Here is a 9,657-nt window from a genome sequence, read left to right on the forward strand (position 1 = left end):
AAAGTCTATCTATGATCTTGATCTTTAAGGTCTTTGGGGTCTTTTTCACATTTTGTGTATATCAAATATCGCTAGAATCATTAGAGTCTTTAAAACTTTACTTGACAATTTACAAGATCTTTTGGATCTTTACTATCTTCTCATGCTTTTTAGGAGCTTAAAATGTTCAGGATATTTCTAGGATCTTTCAATCTTTAGAATCTTCGAATACTTTCATAACCTTGTAGATTTTAAAACCTTTAAAGTTGTTTTAATCTTTAGTATCTTTACGAATTTTATGATTTTTTAAGATTTTGAGTTTTTGAAATCTTTGTCATTTAATTATCTTCATTTGATATTGTTAATATCTTTACAGTCTCTAGTTTTCAGGTTTCTTATTAGTGTCTACAAAAGTTTACTTTAGAATTTACAAGATTTTCAGGCTTTTTAATAGTTTAAAATCTTGAGGATATTTTTAGGATCTTTCAATCTTTAGAATTTTCGAATATTTTTATAACTTTATAGATTTTAAAATCTTTAAAGTCGTTTTAATCTTCAGTATCTTTAGGCTTTTTATGATTTTTTAAGATTTGGAGTTTTGGGAATCTATGCGATTTATATATCTTTATTTGATATTGTTAATATCTTTAGAATCTCTAGGATATCTAGGATCTTCATTATCTTCAATATCTTTAAAAGATATATTTAGAATCTATAAGGTCTCTAGAGTCTTTAAGATCTTTAGCCTATCAAGCAACTCCAAAATTAAGATTATTTTTATTTAGATAATTATCTTAAGATATTTTCAAGGCTTTTTATTAGAATTTTTAAGAAGCCTAGAATTTTCAAGATAATTAAAAGATCTATCTAGGATCCATAAGGTCTTTAGGGTCTTTAGAATCTTTGGTATATCAAGTGTACCTAGAATCTTCAGGAATTATATGATTTCTAAGATTCAGGAATCTTTTATATTTTTGGCAAATTTAAGATCCTGTGAAAGTTTCTTTGTATGGTTTTTAAGAGTTTATTTTAGAATTTTCAGGGTCATTCGAGTATTTAGTATCTTCTTAGGTTTTTAAGGTCTTAAAATGTTTAAAATTCTTCCAGGATCTTTGAATATTAAGAATTTTCGAATTTTTTCATAACTTTTTAGATATAAGAACCTTTAAAGCCGTTTTAATCTTTAGAATCTTCAGGATTTTTATGATATTTTAAGATTTGAAGTTCTTGGAATCTTCGTGATTTAAATATCTACATTTGATATTGTCCATATCTTTAGAATCTTCAGGATTTCTAGGATCTTCATTATCTTCAAGATCTTTGAAAGATCTATTTAGGGTTTGTAAGATCTTTACGATCTTTAGAATATTTAGTATATCAAATAATTCTAAATTCTTCGAAATCTTTACGATTTCAAGAATGCAGGAATCTTTTATATTTTTGGGAATTTTAAGATTCTCTCAAGGTTTTATATCAGGATTTTTAAGACTATATTTTACGAGTTGCAGGATTTTTCGGATCTTTACTACCTTTTCAGGCTTTTTAGGAACCTAGAATCTTCAAGATAATTAAAAGATATATCTAGGATCTATAAGGTCTTTAGGGTCATTAAAATCTTTGGTATATCAAGTGCACCTAGAATCTTCACGAATTTTATGATTTCTAAGCTTCAGGAATCTTTTATATTTTTGGTAACTTTAAGATCCTGCGAAAGTTTCTTCTTATGGTTTTTAAGAATTTATTTTAGAATTTTCAGGGTCTTTCGAGTATTTGCTATCTTCTTAGGTTTTTAAAGTCTTAAAATGTTTAGAATAGTTCCAGGATCTTTGAATCTGTAGAATTTTCGATTCTTTCATAACTTTATAGATTCAAGAACCTTTGAAACCGTTTCAATCTTTAAAATCTTTGGGACTTTTATGATATTTTAAGATCTGAAGTTCTTGGAATCTTCGTCATTTAAATAACTACATTTGATATTGTCAGTATCTTTAGAATCTTTAGGATGTCTAGGATCTTCATTATCTTCGAGATCTTTAAAAGACCTATTTAGGATTGGTAAGGTCTTTACAGTCTTTAAAATATTTAGTATATCAAATAATTCTAGATTCTTCAGAATTTTTACGATTTCAAGAATGCAGGAATCTTTTTTATTTTTGGGAATTTTAAGATATTTTTGGGGTTTTGTATTAGGATTTTTAAAACTACATTTTACGATTTGCAGAATTTTTCGTATCTTTACTATCTTTTCAGGCTTTTTAGGAGCCTAGAATCTTCAAGATAATTAAAAGATATATCTAGGATCTATAAGGTCTTTAGAATCTTTGGTATATAAAGTTTAACACGAATTCTATGATTTCTAAGATTCAGGAATCTTTTATATTTTTGGAAACTTTAAGATCCTGTGAAAGTTTCTTCTTATGATTTTTAATAGTGTATTTTAGAATTTTCAGAATCTTTTGAGTCTTAACTATCTTCTTAGGTCTTTAAAGGTCTTAAAATCTTTAGAATGCTTTCAGGATCTTTGAATTTTTAGAATTTTCGAATTCTTTCATAACTTTATAGATTTAAGAACTTTAAGTCGTTTTAATCTTTAGAATCTTTAGAATTTTTATGATATTTTAAGTTTTTGGAATCTTTGTGATTTAAATATCTACATTTATAAATATCTTAAAATCTTTAGGATGTTTAGGATCTTCATTATCTTCGAAATCTTTAAAAGACCTATTTAGGATTGGTAAGGTCTTTACAGTCTTTAGAATCTTTAGTATATCAAATAACTCTCGGATTATTCAGAATTCTTACGATTTCAAGAATGTAAGAATCTTTCCTATTTTTGGGAACTTTAAGATGGTTTAAGGATTTCTTATTAGGATTTTTAACAGTATATTTTACGATTTACAGGACCTTTCGGATCTTCACTATCTTCTTAGGCTTTTTAGGAGCCTAGAATATTCAGGATAATTCCAGAATCTGTCGATAGACTTCAGGAATTTTAGAGACGTTTTAATTTTTAGGATCTTTAGAATTTTTAAGATTTTTAACGTTGTTGTGATTTATAAATCTTTGAGGTTTTTGGAATCTTTGTGGTTTAAATATCTTCAGGGTTTTCGATATTTGGTAATATCTTTAGAATCTTTAGGATGTCCAGGATTTTTAAGATCTTTAAAAGATCTATTTAGGATCCATAAAGTCTTTAGGGTTTTTAGAATCTTTGGTATTTCAAATATGTCTGGAATCTTCACGATTTCTATGATTTCTAAGATCCATAAATCTTTTATATTTTTGGCAACTTTAAGATGCTTTTAAGGTTTCTTGTTTGGTTTTTAAGAGTTTATTTTAGAATTTTTTCCATCTCAGGCTTTTTAAGAGCTTAAAATCTTTAGGATATTTTCAGGATCTTTGATCCTTAGAATTTTCGAATTCTTTCATAACTTCAATGATTTTAGAACATTTAAAGTCGTTTTAATCCTTAGGATCTTCAGGATTTTTAAGTTTGTTGTGATTTTTAGATCTTTGGGCTTTTCGGTATGTTTATGATTTTTGATATTGTTAATATCTTATCTTCAAGATCTTTAAAAGGTCTGTTTAGGATCTTTGAAGTGTTTAGGATCTTTGGTATGTCAAGTATCTCTAGAAACTATAGGAATTTTACGATTTCTGTGATCCAGAAATCTTTGTTATTTTTCTGAATTTTAAGATAATTTAAAGTTTCTTATTAGCGTTTTTAAGAGTTTATTTTAGGATTCACGAGATCTTTTAGGTCTTTACTATTTTTTCAGGGTTTTGAAGAGCATAGAATCTTTAGAATATTTCCAGGATCTTTGAATCTTTAAAAACTTTGAAATCTTTCATAACTTTATAGACTTTAGAACTTTTAGAGTCGTTTTGATCTTTAGGATTTTTAAGATGTTTAGAATTTTTATGATTTTTAGACCTTTGGAGTTTAAGGTCTTTAGGGTTGTTTGAATCTTCGGTATATCAAATATCTTAGAATAATCAGGGTTTCTACGATTTCTAGGATACAGAAATCTCTTATATTTTTTGGAACTTTAAGATACTTTTAAGGTTTCTTATTAGGGTCATTAAGAGTTTATTTTAGGTTTTACTATGTTCTCAGGCGTCTTAGGAGCTTAGAATGTTTAGGATATTTCCAAGTTCTTTGAATCTTTAGAATCTTCGAATTCTATCATAACCTTATAGACTGTAGAACCTTTAGAGCTTTTTTCAGTTTTTGGATAGTTAGGATTTTCAAAATGTCTAGGATTTTTGTGGTTTCTTATTAGATCTTTGGGGATTTTGGGATATTTGTGATCTAAATATATCCAGGATTTTTGATATTACCTATTAATTTCTTTAGAAACTTTAGTATGTTTAGGATTCTCGTTAATTTCAATATCTTTTAAAAGTGTATTTAAAATCTTTAAGGTCCTTGGTGTCTTTAGAATCAAGTATCTCTATCTAAAATTTCTACGATTTCTACGTTCTTTTTTTAAGATTTCTAAGACTATCTGAAGAAATATTGTACATGAAATTATCGAAAGTGAACTCATTAAAAAATTTAAAAAGGACTATATTTTTCGGTTTCGATATTGTATTAAAAAACACAAAATTCAGATTTTTTGTTACTTTAGTTACTTTTCAATCAAAGTATTGCGGCTTAATTGCGACTCAACTTGCGGTAATTTTTACGCGTTCGTCACAGTAGGTTGCAATAAATCCGCCTGCCTGGAAGACCTTCTCCTATTGTAAGATTAGCCAGTAAAAATTATTCCAAGACGCCACGTGGTTAATAAATTTCTTTATTACACAGAATTGTGGAAAATTATAGATTCGGACTTTATCGCGATTTAAAAAAGTGTGTTTTATAAATTGCGTAAACTTAGAAGCTCCCATTTTAAAGTTAACTGCAACGTAAAAACCAAATCCAAACCTTGAATTCAGTGTCTTGCACAAAAAAGCAACTAATATCACTAACGTATCATTATTTTGGTATTAGGTTGGTACTACTGTAAGGTGATGACATGGCTCTCTGAGAATTGTTACCATTCACCTATCCCTTCATTACTCTAATAACTACCAACCGTGGTCGTTATTTTCTCAATTTGTCATTTTAATTTGTCGCAATCGTGAATAAATTGTATTGCAAACAGTGAAAGTACAAAAATTGGATGATTTATTGACAGAAGCTAAGAGATAAGTAACTGTATTAATTTTATTTCACTCGAGATTGTGTGTGGAACGGCAGTGGGAAGCTAATGAAGGTATAAAACTAATGTTACAACCACATGAGATCGCTCATGAAAACTTTACGACTTCAGTAAAAACATCGACAGTTACAATATTTCCACTTTAAATCGTCGATTCTGTAAATGTGTTCTGGGACCAACTTTGCTTACAAATAATTTAGTATTTGCCGAAAATACCATAACAAGACTCACTTTCATGCGTCTCTTTTGGCATTCACGTTAGCCACACTATGTCTACTTTTCGGCACTACCAGAAATCCAAATTTTTGATTTTTTAAGGTTAAGCTATCATTCATAAAATTTTCTGCTCCAAAATGATTTTTTTGCACTTAAAAGACCATATTTCGCCCAGATTTTCCACAATAAACCCACGTCTGTGCAAATACAGTTGTCATAAAGCTGTCATTCATCGTTTTTCATCGTCACAAAACACATCAACGGATGCCGTTTCTTGTATTTTGCTTAATAATGACTCTAGGTACAAACCCTTGTAACTGCACCACAGAAATAAACTCCCGCTAATGGCAAATAAATTATTAAAGAAAAGCCTCTTAAGCGCGTAAAAATAAACTCACCACAGCGTCTTCAAACAACATCATCACGACACGACCAAGAGATTAATCATTTCTTTGACGCTTATTTTGACACAAAATGGCAGTGTGAAGCAACGCTTGAGCGAGTCCACGCAACGAAAAACCGCTTTCGCAAGCACTCCCGTGTTTGTTATTACACCAAATTAATCTCGCCAACATCTTCACTTATCCGATATCCGCCCAAATAAACCCGTCCGGATTTTATTTATTCGGCCGTCACCTGGAATGGCCGAAAAAAGCAGCAACGTGGTGGTTCTAAAGGCAAACAATAGGTGTTATAAAAATAGAAAGATTTCGGGGTTATTTGTGAGTTATAAACCATGAATATTGGGTTTAGGATGGGCATATTAGGCATGGTTGTGATTTTTTATACAACCACCATCGGGAGTCAGTTCAGTGAGCTTCGAGCTTCAAGACCCCACACAATACAATTTCATTAGAGGTATACTGTTGAATTTCGCAACGGTCCACTGGCGAGCATTTTCGACAACAATTCGCTAATTGTTCAAGAACGTTCTTTTATGCACTTGAAATGGTAATGTTAGGAGTTTCCGTAGAGGGACGCTGAGATTGAGAGAGGAAGTGAAGAGTTGGTTCATTTGGGCGGATTAGCTGGATGGGTCGCGAATTATGCGGGAATTCTTCAAGGTATTATGCGGATGGAATTATGGGCGGCGGTAATGGCGCGTATTTACGCTGTTTTGGTAATTAGCGACGTGGGAAACGTTCTCCATGGGTGGAAGAAAAATCGCTAAGGAATTACTTTTTTCTTACATAAATTGAAATATTTTCGTACGATTTTGACTTTTTTCCCAAAAATCTAGACATTTCATATTTTATATAGTGTGGTAAAATTTTTAAATGTGGTCCTCAAGTTTGTCACGGAAAAAAAAAACGATTTGTGAAAATCGTTTAATTTTAATTTCAGAATAATCAAGCTGTTCGAACACGAAATTTGTCAAAAATTTAGAATATTTGTAACTAATGCTGAATTTTTGAGATAAAAAAAATAGACAAAGTATTAGAAAAACTCTCGTCAGAATAAAACTAAGCATATAACAATCTTTCCTTGGCTTGTGTCCAGAAAGTAGAAAATTATTTTATCCTAAGTTATACAATACCTGAGATGCTTTTTAACAGATTCCATACTTTTGTACTAACCTGTATATTTTTCTTTTTCCTAATTATTCTAAAAATATATATTTACCAATGAAGTCTCATGCCATTCTTCTCAAAGTGGAATTTATTTAACACAATTCTAAGATATCATTAATTTTTTTGAGGGGATGAATGAATGGTAAATTCACTTCTATTTTATTTTAACATAAAGCGGGCATTTAAAAAAATTGAGATGCATTTTTAAATCAAAATTAGAAGCAAGTTCTGTCTTACGTTTACTGTGAAATTTTATGAATAAAATTTGTTTCTAAGAATAAAAAAATCATCCCAATTGAGATGGGGTGGGTGGGCGGGGTCAAAATTTTGCCACTTTTTCTTAATATACATAGTTTTCTTTGAACAACACGATACTCAAAAACATGTTTTCTATTTCTTGTAGAGAAGTAAGGATTTTGCAGTTAAGCTCCGCCCTCTCGGCTCACGATGAATAAAAAAATCATCACAATTGAGATAGGGCGGGTGGGTGGGGCTTATATTTTGCCTTTTTTTTCTTAATATACATAGTAATTTTTTCACAACAAGTAACTTAGAACATAGTTAAAATTGTACATTTTGCAGGGAAATATGGATTTTGCAATTATGGGGCGGAGCCTATTTGCAAAATCAATATTTCTTTATAAAAATTTTTCATTTTAAACATGTTTTAAGTTTCATCTTGCGAAAAGAAGTCTACACATATTAAAACAAACAGGTAAAATTTCAGCCCGCCCACCCGCCCTGCCTCGATTGTGATGATTTTTTTTTTATTCGCTGTGAACCAGAAGGGCGGAGTTTAATTGCAAAATACTTGTTTCTTTACATGAAATTAAAAACATGATTTTGAGTATCGTGTTGTTCAAAGACTACTACGTACATTAAGGAAAAAAGAAAAAATATAAACCCCGGCCATCCCATCCCAATTGTGATGATTTTTTTATTCATAGAAACTTAAAACACGTTTCAAATGGCAAATTTTTGTAAGGAAATCTGGATTTTGCAATTATGCTCCGCCTCTAGATCGACCAACGAATGAAAATTTCATTATTATTTAGATCAAGGCAGGTATGGGTGGGGCTTAAGCTTTGGTTTTAATTTTTTCTTAATAATTGTATACAGTATTCTTTGAATAACACGGTACCAAAAACATACTTTACATGGTAATTTCTTGTAGAGAAATAATAACGATTTTGCAATTAAATTCTGTTCTTCTGGCTCTCGACGATTAAAGAAAAATCATCACAATTGAGATAGGGCGGGTGGGCGGGGCTTATATTTTGCCTTCTTTTTTAATATATATAGCCGTCTTTTCAGAATAAGAAACTTAAAGCATGTTTTAAAATGGTAAATTTGTGTAGGGAAATATCGATTTTGCAATTATGTTCCGCCCCTCGGTTTGACAACAAATGAAAAATTCATCACGATTGAGATCGTGACGGATGGGTGGGGCTTCTCTTTTAGTTTTCTTTGTATAACACGATTACTTAAGAACATATTTCACATGGTAATTTCTCGTTGAAAAATAAGGATTTTTCAATTAAGCTTCGCCCCTCGGCTTACGACAAATAAGAAAAATCGTCAGAATTGAGACAGGGTGGGTGGGTGGGGCTTATATTTTGCCTTTTTTTCTTAGTGTACATAGCCATCTTTTCACAACAAGAAACTTAGAACACAGTTAAAATGGTACATTTTGCACGGAAATATGGATTTTGCAATTATGGGGCGGAGCCTATTTGCAAAATCGATATTTCCTTATAACAATATTCCATTTTAAATATGTTTTAAGTTTCATGTTGTGAAAATAAATCTACACTTATTAAAACAAACAGGCAAAATTTCAGCCCGCCCACCCGCCCTGTCTCGATTGTGATGATTTTTTTTTATTCGCCGTGAACCAAGGGGGCGGAATGTAACTGCAAAATACCTATTTCTTCCCATGAAATTAAAAACACGTTTTTGAGTATCGTGTTGTTCAAAGACCACTACGTACATTAAGGAAAAAAGAAAAATATAAACCCCACCCACCCACCCCACCCCAATTGTGATGATTTTTTTATTCATAGAAACTTAAAACACGTTTAAAATGGCAAATTTTTGTAAGGAAATCTGGATTTTGCACTTAGGCTCCGCCTCTAGGTCTACCAACGAATGACAACTTCATTATTATTTAGATCTATAGGCAGGTATGTGTGGGGCTTAATCTTTGGTTTTAATTTTTTCTTAATAATTATACATAGTATCCATTGAATAACACGATACCAAAAGACATATTTTACATGGTAATTTCTTGTAGATAAATAATAACGATTTTGTAGTTAAATTCCGTTCCTTTGGCTCTCGACGATTAAAAAAAAAAATCATCACAATTGAGATAGGGCGGGTGGGCGGGTCTTATATTTTGCCTTCTTTCTTAATATACGTAGTCGTCTTTTCAGATAAGAAACTTAAAGCATGTTTAAAGTGATAAATTTGTGTAGGGAAATATCGATTAGCAATTACGCTCCGCCCCTCGGTTTGACAACGAATGAAAAATTCATCATGATTGAGATCGTGACGGATGGGTGGGGCTTCTCTTTTCGTTTTCTTTGTATGTATAACACGATTACTTAAGAACATATTTCACATGGTAATTTCTCGGTGAAAAATAAGGATTTTTCAATTAAGCTTCGCCCCTCGGCTTACGA

This window comes from Zophobas morio, unplaced genomic scaffold, assembly GCF_036711695.1.
Source record: "Zophobas morio isolate AGI-343-1 ecotype UQ-CSIRO unplaced genomic scaffold, CSIRO_AGI_Zmor_V1 ptg000022l, whole genome shotgun sequence".
In the NCBI taxonomy this organism is placed as follows: domain Eukaryota; kingdom Metazoa; phylum Arthropoda; class Insecta; order Coleoptera; family Tenebrionidae; genus Zophobas; species Zophobas morio.